The sequence below is a fragment of the Heterodontus francisci genome, chromosome 23 (assembly GCF_036365525.1).
Source record: "Heterodontus francisci isolate sHetFra1 chromosome 23, sHetFra1.hap1, whole genome shotgun sequence".
NCBI lineage: Eukaryota > Metazoa > Chordata > Chondrichthyes > Heterodontiformes > Heterodontidae > Heterodontus > Heterodontus francisci.
The window spans coordinates 22,905,005-22,930,375 of record NC_090393.1 but is presented as its reverse complement, the minus strand read 5'-3'; the positions used below and the strand labels follow the sequence as shown (position 1 = coordinate 22,930,375).

Genomic DNA, 25,371 nt, shown 5'->3' with positions numbered 1-25,371 from the left:
CAACTTCCTTTTTGGACTGAGGAGGGCCCGCTGTGTTTCCAGCTTTCCCATCTCACCCACGGCTGTTCATCCCCCCATCACCCTCCCACCTTCTATACTTTTCAGGTTTTTGGAGGTGACTAGGGAAGGGTTTTGCTTAGGACAAGGGCTTGTGGACAAGCTCAATCAGCAGCCAGGGTTGCTGCATGCCTGCCTCTTGGAACCTTTTGTTTCTCCATGTGGGTTTTTAATGGAAAGGGAAGTGAGTTTTTAAACTCCCCAAGGAGGATCACCTCTTTGAGGTTTTCTTAGGTGGACTCTATCTTAAGTGCCGGTATCCATCGGTTGAAAGCAGGTTGCTTAATCCTGTTGAACTCGATGAATGCATGTTCAGGTTATTTTCGGAGAGTTCAGAACTTTTGGTGGTGCGCCTCTGTACTCAGGATAACATTTTTGGTCATCTCAGTTTGCTAAACTCTTGTCAGACATAGGGAATAAACCTCATGGGCTTTTCCTGTTAATTTGCTTTGCAGTAGTAGGGTCCAGCCCACTGCAACTGTTTTTCAAGCTTTTCAACAGAGATGAAAAATGCTTCAACATCCCCCTCATAAAACTTTGGTATCAATGAGAGAACTTTAAGAGCTCAGCACTTGGTCCAGAGCTAGGGGCAGTTCCCTCACTAGTGGTGGCTTCACTGGGTACACTGAGTTGCCCCCTATTCATTCGAGCTGTCTTAACTCTCTTTCTTGCCTCTCCTTGTGGAAAGCTCTTTCTTTCTCCCTTTTCTGGAATTATCTCCATCTTCCTTCTGTTCCTTTCTCTGTTTCTTTTTCTTTGAATTCTAGCTCTAGTCTTCACTGGTCCAGCTGCATCTTGGCGAATGTAAGTCTGTCTGTTTCCGATTCTATGCCTTTCTCCGGTTCTTCAGTATCAATTTCAAAATGGTTGTCCACAAGTTTTAGCATTTTGGGTTTCCTAGCTTTTGGACGGATTTCTAAATGCATAGCTACATTCCTTAATTCTTCAATGGATTTTGGGGCGGCACAGTGGTTAGCACCGCAGCCTCACAACTCCAGTGACCCGGGTTCAGTTCTGGGTACTGCCTGTGCGGAGTTTGCAAGTTCTCCCTGTGACTGCGTGGGTTTCCGCCGGGTGCTCCAATTTCCTCCCACAGCCAAAGACTTGCAGGTTGTTAGGTAAATTGGCCATTGTAAATTGCCCCTAATGCAGGTAGGTGGTAGGAGAATGGTGGGGATGTGGTAGGGAATATGGGATTAATGCAGGATTAGTATAAATGGGTGGTTGTTGGTCGGCACAGACTTGGTGGGCCGAAGGGCCTGTTTCAGTGCTGTATCTCTAAATAAAATTTAAAAAAATATAGGGCTTTTAAACTGTCCCAAGTTACTTCACACTGTGCTAGAAAGATACTGGCCTCAAATGTGGACATTTTAGCACTCTAGCACTGAAAATTATAAGAAAACCTGTATTGAAGCTTTTAAACTATTGCTAGGGATCAATTTAGTTTCTCGCTTCCAATTTCTTGTTTGTTTTTGGGTTTGATCTCGGAAGTAGAGCCCCAAGTTTGTTACGATCAGGTGAGGAGGGGTTCAAAGGGCTCCCCTCTTTTTCCTCTCCTTGTTTGACCACAACAGGTTTATTTCTTTTTGAAGCAGATATACTTGCCAGTTCAGTGTGTTTACTCACCATGATGATTAAAAAGGACCAATCGGACAAGTTTCTTTGAGTTTAACAAAGAAAGAGGTTAGCTTTATTGTACTTAAACTGATCTAAGTAAAATAATAAAAAACACTCCAACTTTCACATGCACGCATACACACATACACACTCGAAGTTCACATACACACATAGGTTACAGAGTGGGGAAGGATAGATTGGTCGAATTAGAGTCCAGTCTGTGGAATTTGGTGACTCGGCTGGCTTCAGGCAGAATTCGATGGTTGCGTGACTTTCCTTTGGTGGTCCTGAGGCTTCCGGTTTGAAGATGCGGATGGCTGATTCAATAGTTCTCCGGGAGACAGCATTGCAGCTGATTTCCTTCAAGGGCTCTCAGTCTGCAACAGGGATATGCCTAGGTGGCCACGGTCAGCAGGTAGGGTTCAAAGCTTGCAAGGTGAATTGGAGAGAGAGAAAGGAAGAAAGGAGGGACCCCACTTGGGTCTTCCCTTGTCGGTGTCCAACTACCTATCTCACCTTTGCAGAGAAAACACCATCTTAAGCACACAGATGGTGGGCCTGTCACATGATCGTCATACAGTGATTCAAGCATGGTGGTTACCAATGTGTATTCCCTTCTCACAACCAGGGTCCCATTGTTCAAGTGATTAGGTGGTTAGTCTCCATTAGTTTAATATTCAGGCGATGGCCTTTATGCTTTGCTAATGGGAACAGGATAGGTTGTTCACTCAGATTCCCCATGTCAATGTTCTTGATGGGTCCGTACAGACAATCCATTGGAATGTGGAGTGCAGTGATGCAAATTGGGGTGGCCATCTTTCGCTGCTAATATAGCGTTACCCGTTTCCTTTTTTCAAAATATAATTCAGGTTTCCAGCCAGTTGATTTTTAAAAAATCATTTGACATAGCACGCTTTCTTGACAATATCTTGATTCCAAAGGTAAACGAAGCAAATTATCTCCACTTTGCAATCTGTGCAGTACTTTATAATCGCAATCCACTTTTATTTGTAATTTTAATTCTGTTCTCAACCAGATATCCAGACTTCATTGAGTGTTAATGGAGGGTGCATTTACACATCAATTTTAATGTTAGGATGAAGTGGTTTCCATTTTCAGCAATGCTGAAGTTTTGCAAACAGTCATTTTCCCCAAGTGATCACACTACAGATTACACAGGATCAGCAGAAGTGAAAACCCCAGCAGCTTGTGGCGTCAGACCTGAACTGCAGATCTCAGACTGCAGGGTCAACAAAATCTTGTGCATTGTACGAAGTTCACACTTCTCATTTTACTTTTGTATAAAGATTTTTTTTTTAAAAACATAAAAATCACAATTTGCCAGTATTCAAAATTGTTAATTTATTTCAATGCATTGTACTTCAGTAACCTGTTAGTATCATGACATCAGAAAGTAAAATTAAAACTGTTTTATACATCAGGAAGAAAAGTTTGGGTTTGGAACATCTAGTAATTTAGCTCTACAACCCTAAAACTGCTTTTGCTGAGCATCTACTCTACATGTGCACTGTTCAACATTAGTTTCGTGCTTCACTTGAAGCTTTTTTTGTCTTCAGATTCTTGCTCTGAAAAATATGTTGATTTACAGCTCTAATTAAATCTTCCTTACTTACTAAATCTGAATTATTAGCACAGTTACTTCTGTAGCAGCATACTAATAAACAGTGCTATCATTGCAGATATGTTTTCCTTTGGAAGTTTATGCTCCATTTTTGGAATTTAGAACATGACGGTCCTGGGCTGCCTCAATACTTCTATTGAGTTCTCCACACAAATATTTGAAAATCATTACTGTGAACAACATTCAAATAGCCAGCTTCTGAAAAATAAATGAGTAGAACAAGGCAAGCAGAAATTTTATTAATTTGTGATGTCAGAGTTCAGTGGTTTCAGAAGACTCCAATTCTCATGCATGTGACTTTCATTTTCTTTCACAGGCAACCTCTTTCTTATCTGTTTTTCACACAGCTTTCAGTTTCAGCAAAAATGTGCTATTATTCAGTAGACGTGCAAATCTTCTACAGATTTAGCTTCTATTTCCGCAATAGAACAAAAGATCAAGAATTTTGTCCCAAAGGAGTTGCACACAGCAATAAAGCAAAAACTGAAGAAGTCATGTCCCTGGACTCTTCGAACACAAACTATAGTAAAGTCCATCAGTCAAATTGACGCTCATTTAATTTCATCCCTGGTGATAACTTGGTCAGCACCAATTTCAAACAAAATACCTTAAACCACTCTGTTAACGATGTGGATAATGTGCCACATGGTGTGCGACTGAGTCATGCAGTTCAGAAAGACACTGCTGATTGACCTAATTCATCTAAGGCAGTTTTTAATGTGTGTAGCTCTGATTCTAACATAATCTTCCCAGTGGCAATAGATTGTTTCAAAATGAATATTTGTTTTATACTCCATACGATATTACTCACGTACAAAACTACAATGAATCTTACTGCTGAGTAGGCGATAACACATTCATGCTTTGTCAAACTTCCAGTTAGACTCATGCACAGATACAGATAATGTCAAAATGCTGCAAGGCAAGTCTTCCGTGTAAAGTTCAATGGCGAATTTAACTCTATAAATATCTTTAAACAAAATTAGATGGTCAGTGGGCTGATAAGTGAAAGTAACATTAGCGCCACACCCAATGATGATCTCCAACAAGAAAGAATCTAACCTTCACCCTTCGATATTTAACAGCATTACCATCGCTGAATCCCCCACCATCAACATCCCAGGAATTACCAATGACGAGAAACTGAACTGGAGCAGTCACATAAATACTGTGGCTACAAGAGCAGGTCAGAGACTGGGCGTTCTGTGGTGAGTAACCCATATTCTGAGTCCTCAAAGCCTGTCCACCGTCTACAAGGCACAAGTCAGGAGTGTTATGGAATATTCTACACTTGCCTGGATGACTGTGCTCCACCATCACTCAGGAAGCTTGGCACCATACAGAACAATGCAGCCTGCTTGATTGGCACCCCATCCACTACCTTCAACATTCACTTCCTCCAACACTGACATGCAGTGGCATCAGTGTGTACCATATACAAGATGCACTGCAGCAACTCACCACACCTCCTTCAACAGCACCTTCCAAACCCGTGACCTCTTCCACCTAGAAGGACAAGGGCAGCAGATGCAGGAGAACACCACCATCAGCAAGTTCCCCTCCAAGCCACACACCATCCTAACCTGGAACTGTATCGCTGTTCCTTCACCGTCGCTGGATCAAAATCCTGGAACTCCCTCCCTTACAGCACTGTGGGCATACCTACACCAGATGGACTGCTGCGGTTCAAGAAGGCAACGCACCACCACCTTCTCAAGGGCAATTAGGGATGGGCAATAAATGCTGGTCTTGCCAGTGATGACTAGATCCCATGAAACAAATATTGAAAAAATAAATGTTACTTCAGCCAATTGCTCCATCTTTGAAGTTATTATGACTGCATTAGCCAGGTATTAGTCATTGTTCAGTGGTAGCCCTCTCACCTGAGTCAGAAGGTTCTAGGTCAAGTGCCACTCCAAATACTTGAGCACAAAATCTAGTCTAACATAATTAGAGCAGTACTGTGGGAGCTCCGCAGTGTCAGAGGTACCATCTTTCAGATGAGATTTTAAACTGAAGCCCTGTCTGCCCCATCAGGTGGGTGTAAAAGATCCTGTGGCTTTACTTTGAAGAGCAGGGGTGTTCTTCCTGGTGTCCTGGCCAACATATCCCTGCCTGCAAATTCCATTGGTTAAATTAAAATCTACCCACCTGTACATGTGACACTAGTCCAGTATCAATGAAGAAGCAAAATAGAATATGTCAAATATAATCATACTCAAAATACTTGGATTGGAAAAAAGTTTTGAATGTACAGAATTGAATCCCGTTTCTTCTCATTTTTACTTACAGGAAGCAGATGGAATTCTCTACAGGACTTAGGAAAAGAGGGCAGGAGAGATGGCAAGAAATTCTTCTGGAGCAACAGGACCCCTGAAATCCAGTACAGGCTGGATATGCAAATTCTTTTGGATTTAGGGTAGATTTCCAGGCTCGGACTGCTCTGGTGCAGCCCTCGGGCCAATATAAAGTCACATTCTCAAAAGACCATTCCAGGACAGTACCATAATTAATGACACTGGTGCAACCCAGCAAGGAGGGAGAACATTACTTGAAGAAAATTTCATGCCGAACTTGACATATTTTAAAAACAAGTAAAAATTAATTTAGCATTTCCTTCTATTGAAAAAGGGAATAGTTAAAAAGTATTGTACCCAGAGAGCTTTGGGGGTGGGGAGAACTATGTGCAATACATTTTTATTATTTTATGCAAATCATAATTCATCACGTACTTTAAAATAGTAGTGACAGACCTGTAACCAGTGTTTCACCTTAGTATTATATAGCTCACAATGCTTCCTCCTGACATTCCCCAGCTTGAAAGGACAAAATCTCTAATTGGACTGCTGGATGCTCCACAGCTTAAGTGGACAAGTGAATTATGCTTTACTGAAATCTTGATACCAAATGTGCAGTAAATTCACAGATGATCAGATCTCAACAACTTAAAACATTGAAATACATCAATGAAATATGAGCAATGAGTTTGCAAAAAATATAATCCTTTGAGGATGCTCCGAGTCATCATTTTACAATTTATATAAATGACTTAGATGAAGGGACTGAAGGTATGGTTGCTAAATTTGCTGATGACACAAAGATGGGTAGGAAAGTAGGTTGTGAAGAGGACATAAAAGAGGCTACAAAAGGGATATAGATAGGTTAAGTGAGTGGGCAAAAATCTGTCAGATGGAGTATAATGTGGGAAAATGCAAAGTTGTCCATTTTGGCAGGAAGAATAACAAAGAAGCACATTATCTAAACGGTGAGAGATTGCGAAGCTCTGAGATTCAGAGGGATCTGGATGTCCCAGTGCATGAATCGCAAAAGGTTAGTATGCAGGTATAGCACGTAATTAGGAAAGCTAATAGAATGTTATTGTTTATTGCAACGGGATTTGAATACAAAAGTAGGGAGGTTATGCTTCAGCTACACAGGGTATTAGTGAGACCACATCTGGAGTACTTTGTACAGTATTAGTCTCCTTATTTAAGGAAGGATGTAAATGCGTTGGAAGCAGTTCAGAGAATGTTTACTAGACTGATACCTGGAATGGGCAATCTATCTTATGAGGAAAGATTGGACAGGCTAGGCTTGTATCCGCTGGAATTTAGAAAAGCAAGAGGAGATTTGATTGAAACATAGAAGATCCTGAGGGGTCTGGATAGGGTGGATGTGGAAAGGATGCTTGTGGGAGAATCTAGAACCAGGGGTCATTGTTTAAAATAAAGGGGTTGCCCATTTAAGACAGAGATGAGGAGAAATATTTTCTCTCAGAAGGTCGTGAGTCTTTGGAACTCTCTTCCTCAAAAGGTGGTGGAAGCAGAGTCTTTGAATATGTTTAAGGCAGAGGTGGACAGATTCTTGGTAAGCAAGGGGGTGAAAGGTTATCGGGGTAGGTGATAATGTGGAGTAATCAGTGCAGCCATTATTGAATGGCGGAGCAGGCTCAAGAGGCTGAGTGGCCTACTCCTGTTCCCAATTTGTATGTTCGTATGTATCTTATTAAATTTTGAACCAACTCAACAGGTTTCAATATAAAAATTGACGTTGAAATTTAATTTTTATGCAAATGTTATTCCTCCAAACCCTTTTCCAGGTTTTAAAAAAAATGAAAATAGGTAATGGGAGTGCCATTTATACTTTGTTGACAATTGTAACATTTGTTTTTTTGGGAAATTATAAGTCAATTACTGGTAGAAAGATTAAGTTCTAGAACAGTGGAAGCAAGCACAAACTAAAATTTTGGAACGGATTTAGGGTTGTGTTTGTCCCTCTTCAAAGACAGAGAGCAAGTTGTCTGACAGCAGAAACCATATCTGAGTCAGGTGATAAAGAGGGATCAGATCTCTCTACTTCAGCAATCTTGGCAAAAGCATGATCATGCAAATACGCTTGCTTCACGTTTAACAGCAAATTGACAATGCTCCAACAACAGAATTGTAATCCATCAGGTATTACAGTATGTTAACACATACATGCACAGTAATTTGAGATATCACCACAAAACTTCAAATGGAGCTGTGGTTGCTTCACCAGTATACTTTTATGGAAACAGAACTACTCGAACATCCAGTCAATCAGATCCACTACATGTATACCTTATCAATAAATCCAGGCTAAACAAGAGCACTTACGGAGATAAAAACTGAGCAGACTGAAAATACACAGATCTATTAGTATACGAACATACAAATTCAGAGCAGGTGTAGGCCACTCAGTCCCTCGAACCTGTTCCACCATTCAATAAGATGATGGCTGATCTGATTGTAACCTCAATGCCACATTCCCGCTTACCTTCAATAACCTTTCACCCCCTTGCTTATAAAGAATCCATCTACCTCTGCCTTAAAAATATTCAAAGACTCTGCTTTCACTGCCTTTTGAGGAAGACAGAGTTCCAAGGACTCATGGCCCTCAGAAAAAAAAAATTTCTCCTCATCTCTGTCTTAAATGGGCAACCCCTTATTTTTAAACAGTGACCCCTAGTTGCAGATTCTCCCACAAGAGGAAACATCCTTTCCACATCAACCCTGTCAAGACCCCTCAGGATAGAGAGATAGAGATAGCGAGATACAGCACTGAAACAGGCCCTTTGGCCCGCCGAGTCTGCGCCGACCATCAACCACCCATTTATACTAATCCTACATTAATCCCACATTCCTTACCACACCCCCACCATTCTCCTACCACCTACCTATACTAGGGGCAATTACAATGGCCAATTTACCTATCAACCTACAAGTCTTTGGCTGTGGGAGGAAACCGGAGCACCCGGCAGAAACCCACGCAGTCACGGGGAGAACTTGCAAACTCCGCACAGGCAGTACCCAGAACCAAACCCGGGTCGCTGGAGCGGTGAGGCTGCGGTGCTAACCACTGCGCCACCCCAAAAATCCAAGACATCTCTGCAGATCTTCTTTGTCTTAAGAGTCATAGAGAGATACAGCACTGAAACAGGCCCTTCAGCCCACCGAGTCTGTGCCGACCATCGACCACCCATTTATACTAATCCGAGTGGATCTCTAGCAGAGCAAGACTACACCTTCTTCTGGCAGGGCAGGGATCCTGAAGAACCAAGACAGCATGGAGTGGGCTTCGCCATCAGAAACTCCTTGCTCAGCATGATAGAGCCTCCCTCAAATGGCTCGGAACGCATACTGTCCATCCGACTGCTGACCACCTCTGGTCCAGTACACCTACTTAGCACCTATGCTCCAACACTCTGCTCCCCTCCTGAAGCTAAAGACCAGTTCTACGAGCAACTCCATAACATCATTAGCAGCATCCCCAACACCGAACACCTATTCCTGCTGGGGGACTTTAATGCCAGGGTTGGGGCCGACCATGACTCATGGCCCTCCTGCCTTGGGCGCTATGGCGTTGGAAGGATGAATGAGAACGGGCAGAGACTGCTTGAGTTGTGTACCTATCATAACCTCTGCATCACCAACTCGTTCTTTCACACTAAACCCTGTCACCAGGTTTCATGGAGGCACCCAAGATCGCGTCGTTGGCACCAGCTAGACCTCATTGTCACAAGGCGAGCCGCCTTAAACAGTGTTCAAATCACACGCAGCTTCCACAGTGCGGACTGCGACACCGACCACTCCCTGGTGTGCAGCAAGGTTAGACTCAGACCAAAGAAGTTGCATCATTCCAAGCAGAAGGGCCACCCGCGCATCAACACTAGCAGAATTTCTCACCCACAGCTGTTACAAAAATTTCTAAATTCACTTGTAACAGCCCTTCAAAACACTCCCACAGGGGATGCTGAGACCAAGTGGGCCCACATCAGAGACGCCATCTATGAGTCAGCTTTGACCACCTACGGCAAAAGTGCGAAGAGAAATGCAGACTGGTTTCAATCTCATAATGAAGAGCTGGAACCTGTCATAGCCGCTAAGCGCATTGCACTGTTGAACTACAAGAAAGCCCCCAACGATTTAATATCCGCAGCACTTAAAGCAGCCAGAAGCACTGCACAAAGAACAGCCAGGCGCTGCGCAAACGACTACTGGCAACACCTATGCAGTCATATTCAGCTGGCCTCAGACACCGGAAACATCAGAGGAATGTATGATGGCATGAAGAGAGCTCTTGGGCCAACCATCAAGAAGATCGCCCCCCTCAAATCTAAATCAGGGGACATAATCACTGACCAACACAAACAAATGGACTGTTGGGTTGAGCACTACCTAGAACTGTACTCCAGGGAGAATGCTGTCACTGAGACTGCCCTCAATGCAGCCCAGCCTCTACCAGTCATGGATGAGCTGGACATACAGCCAACCAAATCAGAACTCAGTGATGCCATTGATTCTCTAGCCAGTGGAAAAGCCCCTGGGAAGGACAGCATTACCCCTGAAATAATCAAGAGTGCCAAGCCTGCTATACTCTCAGCACTACATGAACTGCTATGCCTGTGCTGGGACGAGGGAGCAGTACCCCAGGACATGCGCGATGCCAATATCATCACCCTCTATAAAAACAAAGGTGACCGCGGTGACTGCGACAACTACCATGGAATCTCCCTGCTCAGCATAGTGAGGAAAGTCTTTGCTCGAGTCGCTCTGAACAGGCTCCAGAAGCTGGCCGAGCGGGTCTACCCTGAGGCACAGTGTGGCTTTCGTGCAGAGAGATCGACCGTTGACATGCTGTTCTCCCTTCGTCAGATACAGGAGAAATGCCGTGAACAACAGATGCCCCTCTACATTGCTTTCATTGATCTCACCAAAGCCTTTGACCTCGTCAGCAGACGTGGTCGCTTCAGACTACTAGCAAAGATTGGATGCCCACCAAAGCTACTAAGTATCATCACCTCATTCCATGACAATATGAAAGGCACAATTCAACATGGTGGCTCCTCCTCAGAGCCCTTTCCTATCCTGAGTGGCGTGAAACAGGGCTGTGTTCTCGCACCCACACTTTTTGGGATTTTCTTCTCCCTGCTGCTTTCACATGCGTTCAAGTCCTCTGAAGAAGGAATTTTCCTCCACACAAGATCAGGGGGCAGGTTGTTCAACCTTGCCCGTCTAAGAGCGAAGTCCAAAGTACGGAAAGTCCTCATCAGGGAACTCCTCTTTGCTGACGATGCTGCTTTAACATCTCACACTGAAGAGTGCCTGCAGAGTCTCATTGACAGGTTTGCGGCTGCCTGCAATGAATTTGGCCGAACCATCAGCCTCAAGAAAACGAACATCATGGGGCAGGACGTCAGAAATGCTCCATCCATCAATATTGGCGACCACGCTCTGGAAGTGGTTCAAGAGTTCACCTACCTAGGCTCAACTATCACCAGTAACCTGTCTCTAGATGCAGAAATCAACAAGCGCATGGGAAAGGCTTCCACTGCTATGTCCAGACTGGCCAAGAGAGTGTGGGAAAATGGCGCAATGACACGGAACACAAAAGTCCGAGTGTATCAGGCCTGTGGCCTCAGTACCTTGCTCTATGGCAGCGAGGCCTGGACAACGTATGTCAGCCAACAGCGACGTCTCAAATCATTCCATCTTCGCTGCCTCCGGAGAATACTTGGCATCAGGTGGCAGGACCGTATCTCCAACACAGAAGTCCTCGAGGCGGCCAACATCCCCAGCTTGTACACACTACTGAGTCAGCGGTGCTTGAGATGGCTTGGCCATGTGAGCCGCATGGAAGATGGCAGGATCCCCAAAGACACATTGTACAGCGAGCTCGCCACTGGTATCAGACCCACCGGCCGTCCATGTCTCCGCTCTAAAGACGTCTGCAAACGCGACATGAAATCCTGTGACATTGATCACAAGTCGTGGGAGTCAGTTGCCAGCGTCCGCCAGAGCTGGCGGGCAGCCATAAAGACGGGGCTAAAATGTGGCGAGTCGAAGAGACTTAGTAGTTGGCAGGAAAAAAGAGAGGCGCAAGGGGAGAGCCAACTGTGCAACAGCCCTGACAAACAAATTTCTCTGCAGCACCTGTGGAAAAGCCTGTCACTCTAGAATTGGCCTTTATAGCCACTCCAGGCGCTGCTTCACACACCACTGACCACCTACAACTTATTTGAACGGGCGCGTATCCATTGTCTCTCGAGATAAGGAGGCCCAAAAGAACATTAATCCCATATGCCCTACCACATCCCCACCTTCCCTCAATTCTCCTACCGCCTACCTACACTAGGATCTTATATGTTTCTAGCAAGTCACCTCTTACTCTTCTAAATTCCAGCAGATACAAGCCTATCTGAAAGAGAAGCCAGATTAGCATTGAGAAACATATACCTGTCCTTACTCTTATGACTGCTGATGTGCATGTCCAGCACCTGCAGTTTTTACATTTACATCTCAAAAAGGCTTAGTGAACTGGAGAATGTATTAAAGCTGGATAAGTAACAAAGTAAGGCACAACAATTTGCATTTATATTTGTACCTTTAATGTACAAACGTCCAAAGCCATTTTACAAAAATAGTTGTAAGGACTATGATATACTAAGCCAGCAAGAAAAGTTTAGAAGGGCTGATTGAAGGGTTGAGAGAAAAATATTTAATGGAGGACAGAGAAATGAAGAGTCAAAGGGGTGTCTGACAGTAGATCTGAGACAGCTACAAGTCTGTTACCAATGGTGGAGCACAGGGAGAACAGGATGCACAGTTGGGCAGTGTCTGATGGCTGAAGGGTGTGGAAACAAAATCAAGTCTGGCTATAGAGGTACAGCAGAATGAGGTGGTCACATTTTGAGATTTTCTTGACCATTTTTCCACAAAATGCACTTTGGAAGAGTTACATTTGAATGTTTTCTAAAGCAATAGATATTCACAAATTATCAAGACAGAAAATAGTTAAAATGTTAATAAACCAGGTACAGAAGTTGTTTTCCTAAAGACTGAAAACAAAAATTAATTAGTCCATCTCAATAATCAACAAACACATAAAATACATTGGCCCAGAATTTCCTGGGAAAATAATGATGAGTTCATGATACTGTTATTAATGTATAAAAAACCCCAGCAATTTTTGTGGCATGAAGGAAATAAGCCACGAGTTGAGAACTGCCACAAATTGCTGGAAGATTTACAAAGTCATCCATGCAAAATTGGGAACTGTTAAGGCTGGTATTTGAAGACGCAAGGACCATTTTAACAACGAGATTTATGTTCCTGCAATTCCACTCAATCGTGGAGGCCCAGAAAGGAAACAACTGAAACTGTGCAGTCTCATTCTTACAGGTTGTAAACTGTTACTTAATCCAATCTTTCTCTCTCTTTATTTCTCCTTCTGTAGCTAATTTGCCTCTGATTTGCTCGATTTCCTTCTCCTTCATTCCTCTGCTTCATTTCTAACCGTAAATTTAATTGGTTAAGGAAATAGACTGTTGGCTCCATCATTCACCCAAGGCCCCCAGATACCCTGCTGAAGTCTCGCATGTTATCAACTCGCACTCCCACCAATTTGTAGTGCAAAAATGTTTGAGCTGAAGGGTGAGGAAAACAAAATTCAACTCCAGGGCATACTATGAGATGCCTTTGTGTTGGAAAGCCTCTGGTCCTGTGTGCTCGATAGGGGTTTTTGGGCATAGGTTTTCTCTCTGGTTGTACACAGTAAGATTTAAAAAAGGACAAAAACATATTCTGATAGCAGCTTTCTGTTTAAAAACCTGACTCTGGCAGACTTTTGCACAAACCCAGAAGGTTAGGATGCAGGTGATTGTAATATTTGTATTTTGGTTTAGTCAGGCAAGATGTGGGGACTGGTAGCATGTTCATTATTTAGTATCATTACACAAAGACAAACTGTACTGACTTAATTAAGCGAGTTTGGTCGTATCTATTTCATTGTACGCTCACTTACTGACTGTATCTGATCCTATTGTATCAAGTATTTTCTTGGTCAGCCTGTGAAAAAATTGGAGAGGTGCAGTAAGGGCACATGTAAAAGGCTTGAATATCTAGTTCAGATCACAATTCTTACACCAGTGGGTTGCGCTATATTTTAGTTAGATATTGGGCAACTGGGAACACCCCTAAAGGTGCACAAGTGCAGCAATGTGCAAGTGGGAGAGGAGATATGATTGAAAATGGGAACAGGTGGTGGAAATGTAGGGGCAGCATAAGCTGATGCCAGGGAGATTAGAATAACACACGGCAGAGAGAGAGGAGCAACAGGGGAGCTTGCATATTGACATGTATGGCTACCAGATAGCTGTATGAAGCATAGCACTGTATAACATGAGCTGACAAAACATGGAAATCGGATGATCGGCAACGGTGGAAAAGAAAATTACTGCCAATTGGAAGGGGTTGTAAAGGAATCAATAGGATAAAGGTTCGTAATTGGAAGCAATAGGGGAACTGATGAGAAAAGTGTGCAATGATGCATAAGGACCTCTTGATGGGATGAACTGACAGGCAAGGGACAGGATAGGAGACATTGTGGGCAGGACTTTATGATGGCCTCTTCTACAGGAGGCCTGCTGAATCTAGTGCTAATTAGGCACTTAAGTGGTCAGCAGCGCACCTTCCACACAGAGGGGTGGCTGCTGCCAGTGCAGCGACTACCTGAGGCCCAGGAATGTTGCTGGACCCAGGCCACAGGTAGGTCAAGCGGGAGGGGTCTTGCAGGTTGGGGGCCTTTTAGCAAGAGCAGGGAGGTGGCGATCAGCAGGCCCTCCTTCCCGATGCCGGGTCCTTGTTCAGGCACTAAGTGACAGGGCCGCCTGTTGCATGGCTAATTGCTGCGGCAGTGGCATGAGTCCCTCAATTGGACATTAATTGTGTAAAGTTAAGGGCAAGTGGCTGTCCACCGGCCTTCCTGCCCCACACAGATGGGCGAGTAGCCATCTCCTCAAGGGATATCCCTGGTCCCCTAAGTTCCATCCATACTCTTTGGGGGTTGGAGTGAAGCTCTGAGGAGACCTGGACTGGCAGAAGATAAAGGACTCATGGCAGCTGCTAGGAAAGCAAGCGCACATACAGGAAGCTCGTTGTGGTCGCAGATCAGTTGAACACTGGAACATTGAGGATTGGAAGCCCGACCTGTTGATGGATCTCACTGACCGGTCGCTGCCTGCCTTGATGGCCGTGTGGGTGTAATCAATGATGTCCTGAACTTGGGGAAATCCAGCAATGGAGGTGAAATCCAATGCCCTCTGTCCCTGCAAGGCCGTGTCTATCGTGAAATGAATGTACTGTCCAGCTCTGACAAAGAGGGCATCAGTGACCTGCGAGATGCAGTGGTGTGCAGGCACTTGCGAAATGCCACTAAGGTCCGCAGCTGATCCTTGAACTTCACTATGGCTCCTTCCAAGGCCGCAGTGACTTTCACCACTACTGGCAGCAAGTGGTGAGCAGTGCTGTGAGGCCTTAGACAATGAGGGAGCAGACCTCTGCGACCATTTGCTTCAACAGTCACAGTCTCCCACGGCACTGGTTCTTGGTTATCTCCAGATATTTCCGTCTTAGGCGGTAGACCCTGTGGGAGGGTTTGGCCTCAGTTTCCTTCCTGCGCCTCTTTCCTCTCCTGTGCCCTCCACAGGAAGGGCAGAACCTCTTGCATCGGAACAGTGTTGCCCCTCATGGCCACTGGGCCCAAAATCTGACAGTCATGCCCCTCCCCCACACCCATTGCCAGCTGCAGCCTTCCTTCTGGGCAAGTTGCTGCCCAATTGTCCTTGGCAGCCTTGCCCCCTGCCCTTCTGGCTCCGCGATGCCAGGGGAGTATCGACATTCAAAGCCTGAGTGCGGAGTGCCCACACTCCCTGCCACCTGTGCAGTGCCAAAGGCACCCCCTTACCAAGGCCCAGTCCCTCTTTGCCCTGCTGACACACTTATGAGGCCAGGGTGATGCCCTGAGGCAGCCATGCCTGCCTCCCCACTCTTGATCTGCCTCCCTTCAGCTGTCAGTTTCTGAAGGCACGTGTAACCTGTCCGTCCCTTTAAAAATTTAAAGTACACCCCTTGACAAACTCTTAATGAGCTTTTAAAAAGAGTGTTAATTGGCCTCAATTGGGAGGAGAGCAGGATTCCTGTTCTGCACCAGTGATTGCCAGTGCTGGGATCTGCGCCTTGAAATTGACACACCCCATGGCGCCTAGATTTTCAGGGTCTCCCCACCTCCATTCCCTACCTCGTTGGGGGGGGATCCCAAAAACTCAGGCCTGGATGTTTCCTGAGGCAAGAATGCAGAACGTAGTGTTTAAGTGCAGGATTTGTTTTAATTTCATTGGGTTTCTGTTAAGAATGAAAGTTTAGAATTGTGACACACACAGAGAAAAGGATAAGGGGCTTGTGTTGAGTAAGGAGTTACTAAGGAAGAGGAATCTGACAAAATACCAGTAGAAGCGGAGAGAGTAGAGACAATAGATAGGTAAAAACTGAGAGTGAGGTGTTACTGGAACGGCTGGTTATTAGGGTAGATAAGTCACCTGGTCCAGAAGGCTTGCATCCCAGGTTGCTAAAGGGAATTGGGGTGGAGATTATGGAAAGACTTGCCATAATCTTCAGTTCTTCCCTAGATACGGGGGAGGTGCCAGAGGATTGGAAAGTGGCAAACGTGACATCCTTATTCAAGAAAGGGTGTAAGGACAGTCCTAGAAACTACAGGCCAGCTCGTTTAACAACAGTGGTGGGTGAGGTTTTAGAAACAATGATCAGGGAAAAAATCAATAGGCACTTGGGAGACGTTTGAATTAATTCAGGATAGCCAGCACAAATTTATAAGAGACAGATCATGCTTAACTAATCGAATTGAATTTTTGATGACGTAACAGGGAAGGCTCATAAAGGGAATGCAGTTGATGTTGTCTATATGGATTGCAAGAAAGCATTCAACAAAGTACTACATAAAAGGCTGGTTAACAAAACTGAGGCTCATGGAATAGGAGGTCAATGTCCAATCAGATAAAAAAAAATTGGCTCAAGGACAGAAAACAGCGAGTCGTGGTAAACTGTCGTTTTACAGACTGGAGGATGGTAGACAGTGGTGTTCCCCAAGGGTCAGTGCTAGGACCACTGTTTTCATATGACTTTGATCCGGGAATAGAGAGTAGAATTTCAATATTTGCCAATGATACCAAACTTGGAGGAGTGGCAAATAGTGAGGATGATACGAACCACCTGCAATTGGACATGGGTAGGCTAGTAGAATGGGCAGAGAAGTGGCAGATGGAATTTAATACAAACAAGTGTGAGGTGATGCATTTTGACAGAAGGGATAGGGAGAGGCAATATAGACTTAATGGCACAGTTCTAAAGAGTGTGTTGGAACAGAGAGACCTGAGGATGCATGTACATAGATCCTTGAAGGTGGCAGGACATATTGAGAGAGTGGTTAGCAAAGTATATGGGATCTTGGGCTTAATAAATAGAGACATTGAGTACAAAAGCAGAGAAGTTATGCTGAAACTTTATAAAGCCTGGTTAGGCCCCAACTAGAGTACTGCATCCAGTTCTGGTCACCACACTTTAGGAAATATGAGAGGGTCCTTGAAAGGGTGCAGAGGAAATTTACCATAACGATTCCCAAGGATGGGGATTTTAGTTACAAGGTTAGGTTGGAAAAGAACAAAGAACAAAGAAAATTACAGCACAGGAACAGGCCCTTCGGCCCTCCAAGCCTGCGCCAATCCAGATCCTCGATTTAAACATGACGCCTATTCTCTAAGGATCTGTATCTCTTTACTTCCTGCCCATTCATATATCTGTCTAGATACATCTTAAAAGACGCTATCGTGCCCGCGTCGACCACCTCCGCTGGCAACGCGTTCCAGGTACCCACTACCCTCTGCGTAAAGAACTTTCCACACATATCCCCCTAAACTTTTCCCCTTTCACTTTGAACTCGTGACCCCTAGTAATTGAATCCCCCACTCTGGGAAAAGGCTTCTTGCTATCCACCCTGTCTATACCTCTCATGATTTTGTACACCTCAATCAGGTCCCCCCTCAACCTCCGTCTTTCTAATGAAAATAATCCTAATCTACTCAACCTCTCATCATAGCTAGCGCCCTCCATACCAGGCAACATCCTGGTGAACCTCCTCTGCACCCTCTCCAAAGCATCCACATCCTTTTGGTAATGTGGCAACCAGAACTGCACTCAGTATTCCAAATGTGGCCGAACCAAAGTTCTATACAACTGGAAAAGTTGAGGTTGTTCTCCCTGGAGCAAAGGAGTTTGAGGGGAGATTTGATAGAGGTGTACAAGATTATGAGGCTGAGATAAGTTAGACAATGAAAAACTGATCTCATTAACGAATTGTACAAGGACTAGGGGACACAGATTGAAGGTTTTGGGCAAGAGATGCAGGGCAAATATGAGGAAGAACTTTTTTATTTACACAGCGGGTGATAATGACCTGGTACACGCTGCCCACAAGGGTGGTGGAAGCGAAGACAACCAATGATTTTAAAAAGGAAATTGGATGGGCACTTGAAGGAAATAAACTTGCAGGGCTATGGGACTGACTGGATTGCTCTGTGGAGAGCTGGCACGGACTCGATGGGTTGAATGGACTCCCTCTATGCCATAAATAACTGACTTTAATATGGAGGTATGAAATGTTAGAGCAGAAAATCATAGGGCTGTGGAGATGAGAATTTGCTGATGGTGACTGGGAAAGAGGTCGGTGGAGGCAAGTGGATGATATGGTAGGGGTTTGGCTGAATGGGAATGAGTGGCAAAAGGTCAGTGGACAAAGGAGGAGGAAAGTTAGGAGTCGTTGAGTGCTTCCTGGTAACTTCTGGGGGTGGTGAGGTAGAGTCGGGTGACGTCAGCACGCATGTGGAACCTGACAGAGTCATTGAGAGATACAGCACTTAAACAGGCCCTTCAGCCCACCAAAAGTCTGTGCCGACTATCAACCACCCATTTATACTAATCCTACATTAATCCCATATTCCCTACCACATCCCCACCTTCCCTCAATTCTCCTACCACCTACCTACACTAGTGGCAATTTACAATGGCCAATTTACCTATCAACCTGCAAGTCTTTGGCTGTGGGAGGAAACCGGAGCACCCAGCGGAAACCCACGCGGTCACAGGGAGAACTTGCAAACTCTGCACAGGCAGTACCCAGAACTGAACCCAGTGCTAACCACTGCACCACTGTGTTGGGTGATGTTATCAAGGAGCATGTAAATGAGAAATAGGAGGGGGCCAAGGATTAATCCTTTGGGAACACCAGAGATAACCTTACGAATGCAGTGAGAGAAGCTGTTGCAGGTGATTCTCTGGCTACCACTAAATAGATAGGAATGGACCCAGGTGAAGCCAGTCCCACCAAACTGGGCAATAGAGGAGAGGCATTAGAGGAGGATGATGTGGTCAACTATGTCAAAGGCTGCAAACAGGTTGAGAAGGATACTTTACCATGGTAACAGTCACATAGGATGTCACTTTTCATTTTAACAAGAGCGCTTCGGTGCTGTGACTTGGGCAGAAACCAGATTGGAGGGGTTCAAACGCGCCACACAAGTGCCAGGCAATGACCATCTCCAACAAGAGAGAATCTAACCATCTCCCCATGACATTCAATGGCATTATCATCGCTGAATCCTCCACTGTCAACATCCCGAAGGTTACCATTGACCAGAAACTGAACTGGAGTAGCCATATAAATACCGTAGCTACAAGAGCAGGTCAGAGGCTAGGAATCCTGCGGCAAGTAACTCACCTCCTGACTCCCCCAAGCCTGTCCACCATCTACAAGGCACAAGTCAGGAGTGTGTTGGAATACTCTCCACTTGCCTGAATGGGTGCTGCTCCAACAACACTCAAGAAGCTCGACACCATCCAGGACAAAGCAGCCCGCTTGATTGGCACCCCATCCACAAACATTCACACCCTCCACCACCGACACACAGTGGCAGCAGTGTGTACCATCTACAAAATGCACTGCAGCAATGCACCAAGGCACCTTAGACAGCACCTTCCAAACCTGCAACCTGTACCACCTAGAAGGGCAAGGGCAGCAAATGCTTAGGACCACCACCACCTGCAAGTTCCCCTCCAAGCCACACACCATCCTGACTTGGAACTCTATTGCCATTCCTTCACTGTCGCTGGATCAAAATCCTGGAACTCCCTTCCTAACAGCACTGTGGGTGCCCCTACCCCACATGGACTGCAGCGGTTCAAGAAGGCAGCTCACCACCATCTTCTCAAGGGCAATTAGGGATGGGCAATAAATGCTGGCCTAGCCAGCGATGCCCACATCCCATGAATGAATAAAAAAACGTGGAATTATGGGAAAGGTGATGCAAGAGGTAACAAAATATTCAAAACCTTTGGAGATGGAGTGGTAGTTTGCAAGGTCAGAGGAGCCAAGGATGGATTTTTGAGGAGGGTGCTTCTTTAATAACATGTGATTGCTTTAATGGAATGCATTTTTACTTCTGACCATTCAGCAATTTTTGCATCTCACTGAAACAGAACGGGAGGGGGATATGAGCATCATCATCTGTGGATGGCCAATTTTGCTGTCAATCAAACATTTCCAGGAAATATGATTTTAAAGGTGACTGTCCCAATTTTGTTTTGTTATTTAGATACACAATGATAACAAAATGGATTATGGTGTTATCATGCTTTTATGCAAAATGAGTTAACTGCCTCACACCTCCAGGTTTTTCACCTCAACAGCAAATCTTTTCCTCAGCTACCGCAGCAATTTGTTTGACAACTAACAGGAGAAGGCTTGAATGCTTGTTCCCCTTTCTCGCTTTCTAAAGCGAAATAACATTTAGTTCAAAATTTCTGAAACTGACCATCCAGTTTGTATTCAAATTATTTTCAAAAACAGACAAACTGGAATTATACACAATTTCCATATAGACTTTTGCACTGAAAATAAACAAACTGTTTTTGGAATACATGAATGCTGGTGTACAATCAATACTCTTAGTCATAAACAAAGTGGTCTCTGCCAGTGTCCATATTTGCTTTCCCCTCGCACAAAGCTTCATCATTACCTGAACAAAGCTTTTAAATCTCTTGCCTTAACTTTTATTCAAAGAATTTAGAAAAATCAACCAAATTTTGTTAGAATTTGAACAGAAACATTGGTTTTGATCCGGGGTCTGTAATCTGCAGCTCCAGAGCCATATGCAGCTCTTTTACATCTCATTTGCGGCTCCCAACCTCTACCAGTTGGATTGCATTATCATGAAAAAAATCTTTTTAAAAAGTTGTCAAGTAAAATATGTCAAGCATGTTTTTATTATGGGGATAAAAGGCTCATCATTATGCTACACTTTACAGTTTCAAATCATTATTTTAACAAGAAACATCATTGTTCTCTAAATAAACCTGTTTGAGTGGTATTGCTACACCATGGTTATAGATAATGGCTTTGATTCAAAGAACATTTTGTTTTGGTTGCGACCATTATTGTTTCTATTATAGATGAAACAATAAATTATTCTGAATGTGATAATAGAATTTTTTAAATCACGGGAATGAATAGCCAAAAATATTGTCTTAATTCTACATGTCTTAAGTTAAAGTTTGTTTTAAAGATGACTTTACTGACAATTATAGTAAAACGTCAAAAAATTTGATAATTCAGAGTCAGGTCTATTTTAATTGCAATCTTTTTCTGTTGCTACATAAAGAAAATAGATGTATTTTCTTTATTATAGATGCAAATTATGCATTCAAGCAGAGACACTTGGCAACTTGACAAGTACTTGGTTTAGAAATATCGAATTTTCATTGTACAGCTCCCAATTGTTTTTTATTTTAGGCAATTTTTTTTTATAAAAGGCTCTTCAGATAAAAAAGGTTGCAGACCCCTGGTCTAGATATTAATCCCCCCAGGTGAGACAGGGTCTAGTCTGGGGTAGTTAAAATTCTTAAAACTGGGGAACATGTCTCCAAAGTGCTCGTTGCCATTCTGTGAAGTGCCTTGGGACAGTACAATTGGGAGAATAATTTAAAATTAATAGCTGTCAGTCAGATTTCCCGGGGTCATCAAACCCGACAGAAAATTTACAGCATTTCTTTTGGGCCAGAAGGAGCCAAATGTCCTCCCCAGATCCCTCAAAGAAGCCTGCAGCCTCCCCTCTGCCAATTTTGTATATTGCACACACAGGGCTGCATTTTACCAGGGTTATGGTGTTATCATGCTTTTGTGCAGAAAAGAGTTAACTGCCTCACATCTCCAGGTTTTTCACCTCAACAACAAATGTTTTCCTTAGCTACTGCAGCCATTGCTATGCAAACAGCAATTTGTTTGACAACTGAACAAGAGATGGCTTGAATGCTTGTGCCCCTTTCTTGCTTTCTAAAGCGAAATAACATTTAGTTCAAAATTTCTGAAACTGACCATCCAGTTTGTATTCAAATTCTTTTCAAAAACATACAAACTGGGTCGTGGCAGGGGGGTGGGGGGTAGGAGAGGCCTGCCATGGGCCTCGAAGCCAGGAAGGGCCTACCCCATATTACCGGGGCCAGCGTGAGGCCTCGTGGTGCCTTCTGCCGCTCAGCGACAGTAACTTCATTTAAATATTTAAATTAATGTTAATTAATGAATAAGTACATAACTCATTGCGACGGCTGTCGCACTCCGATATTCAGGCCGGTTGCCAGAACTCCTGTGTTTAGAGATCCAAGGCGCAACACTGGTTGGGGGGAAAAAAAGAGTTAAGTTTTCAGGGCGGGGGTTGCGGGGAAATCTCTTGGAGGGGATGGTGGGAAGGGGCTGTAGGTCAAAGTGAATAAAGTTCGGCGGGGGGGAAGAACGAGTTCGGGATCGGAAAATGAGTTTTTTTCGGGGGGAAGGCAATCAATAAATTCTTCGTTCATTGGGGCGCGGGGGGGGTGGGTGCAGGAGAGGGGTTTGAGTAATTTATTACATTTTTTAGCATTACATTTTTATTGCCTGTTTCCTTAAAAATGTAAATTACAAAGGGCTTGAAGCCCTTTAAAAATGGCGCCTGCGCAGCCACTCAAAACATTGCGGTGGCTTCACGGGGCAAATCCTGTGCATACGCACTGCCACTTGTGAAGCTTGCCATATTCCTGCCAAAGGGACAGTGCATCGCCCTTCAGTTAAAGATAAAGAGATTGAACTGGGCAAAAACATCAAGTTTGATTCAAGACATTTGAGAGGAGACGAATGTTCAGTAAGAAGGCACTCAAAGATACATTTAGACTGGAAATTTCCTCACAGCTGTTCCCATAATTTCATGTAAACAGCGTTTCCGGCATATTTCTGTAATGGCAGTGGAGTGGGAGCCGATCAGAGGAAATTCCTGACCTTAGTTACATTTGGTTACATTATAGCGAAATATGTAAATTTATTTTTATGATGTTACAAACCTTATTTTAAATTAGTAGTTAGTTGACTTGATCGGTTTGCCTTTCTAAGAAATGTACACATAATAAGTGTTTAAATGGTTCAGTCAGTTTCCCTGTCATGGTTGGGAACTCGGCATGATGACAGTTTAAAGGCATGGGGGCTAGACAGGAACAAAATAGGGTGAGTTCTCAAGGGCAATTAGGGATGGGGAACAAATGCTGGTCTCGCCAGTGACGCTCACATTCCAGGAAAGAATTTTTAAAAAAAAGAGCTTTAGGGAGCAGTCAGGAAAGGCCTTCATTTACAGCAAAAACTGTCAGAATGGCAGGTGGTCAGGTCTGGCCAGGCCAAAAGGCCCAATGTTCAAAGCTCTCCGATCGAAAGCTGTGACCAACGTGAAGATGGAAGTCAAAAGTGGAGTGGACCAGAAGTGGGAGAGGGTCATGTGGAAAGAATAAACCAGAGAAGCATAGAAATTATAGCACTAAAAGTTATTTTAAGTAAGGTAGGATCCGAGAAACTAGGAGAGGAGATGGATGAGCTCAAAGCACTCTAGGCAGGATCCAGGTGTTTCAGAGTATTGGGTTAGTTAGATGAGAAGAGGAAGAGGTTGTCTGGGATTGGGATCTCTGGAGCAGGGCAAGGGGTGGGGTACAAGAAACAGAAATAAAAGTAAACAGGGCCTGGAAAGACTGGGAAGAAACTTCAGCTGAGAAAGAACCAGTCTGAAATGGATGGAAATCATGGACAGTGAGCTCCCAATATATTTGGACAAATGGACAGACAGTAGAGTAATTCTAAGGCCCCCAACCAGCACTTTGAATTTGTGAAATTGGCCTTGATAGGATTCCTTGTCAACTCGTACATGTGGCAATAAACTGAGCATGCTGTATATTCATTAAGCAAAGAAGTTGCTCTCTCAGAGCTGACAAGCTGCACTATGGACAAGGCATTACTAATTTTGTCCTGAATTTTAGATGGGTAACAGCCCTACACACATGGAGCCGGATTTTCAAATGCCAGCAGGAACTGGATTGGATGCAGATGCGATTTGAAAATTGTGGTCCCGGAAGTTGCCTCCGGAACAGCCCGAGGAAACGGGGTAGCTGCTCTCCTACAATTAAGGGCCCATTAAGCTCATGGAGGAGCTCGTTAATGGGCCGGGAGGGGGTGGGGGGAGGTCTGCGCTGTAATTTTCAATGAGGATTCTGGTGAGCCAAACTTGTCTAGTGCACAACTGTCGGGCTCACAGTGCGCAAAGGGCAAACTTTATTGTTGGAAGATGAACTGTTTTGGGGCCTTGGGGATCTTGCACCAGGCCAAGTGCAGAACTTTTTTTTTTAGTTTGGAAGTGCTGCCTCACCTTTTTATTCTGCTGGCCCTCAAAGAGCTGTCAGCCTCCTGCAGATGCTTGGCGCCACTAATTAGGCACCAAACTTGCCTTCTGCCCAATTAGGGCGTTAACATTTAAAGATCGCGTCGCGTTAGCGATGCAGCGAAGGTGTGGGGTCAGGACCTGGAGATCATCTGGGCATAGGGTTCCTGACCCCATTTTGAAAATTCAGCCCATGGAGTCCATCACCTGCACAAATGGCAATCAGCTCCCTGAGGATAAGCTGAAGTGTCAGCTTTCATTCAGAGCACTGTAAATACAGTACACAAACAGAAGATACTTACTGCAACATGCAATATACAGTTTGTGTAAGCAAACTGAAACACTAATAAAATGTAAACTCAACAATCAAAAACATTAATTCATACAGAAACATGTCCATAGTTAAACATTCAGGAGAAATAACATGCAAAATGCAGAATCTAATACACAGCCATTTCTTTAAATGCAGTATCATGTACTGATCAACGAATCACCAGCTTAATTTTAGTTTAAATTAATACTGTAAAATTAGCCAACACTTTGGATAAAATCCTACCTATAATGTAGCTTTTCAAATGAGACTCCCATGGCAAGAGAATGTTAGATATTATTTCAGGGCCTAAACCAGCACACTCCACAGCAGGCATACAAGGTTGCTATAGTAATGAAAGAATATGACTGGTTGCTGCAATGCCACTGCTAGTTTTGTGGTTTTGTCAGTTGTACAGATAAATGGATCATGAAACTACCAATGAACTGCTGAAACTCAGTATATCATCGAGCAAGCTTCACAGTAACTCAAGCACTTCTGTTTCAGTAAATGCCAAATTAAGAGAGTATTTTAAATACTAATCATGCAAAGCACTTTGATAGTCTCGTTGTTACTCAATGAACACCAAAAATGGAA

The 25,371-nt window shown here is 44.1% G+C and overlaps 1 protein-coding gene across 12 annotated transcripts in view; it reads right to left on the bottom strand.

Moving 5' to 3' along the window:
* LOC137382645 (protein-tyrosine sulfotransferase 2-like) overlaps positions 1–25,371 on the bottom strand; it is a 179,746-nt gene that overhangs the window by 91,726 nt on the left and 62,649 nt on the right. Inside the window, exon 1 of one of the 12 annotated variants that reach the window (XM_068054863.1) lies at positions 25,021–25,365. The exons of the other annotated variants lie outside the window; for them this stretch is intronic. The gene's annotated coding sequence lies outside the window, so the exon portion shown is untranslated. Of the gene's footprint in view, positions 1–25,020; positions 25,366–25,371 lie in introns of those variants that run through there. 12 annotated transcript variants of the gene reach the window in all.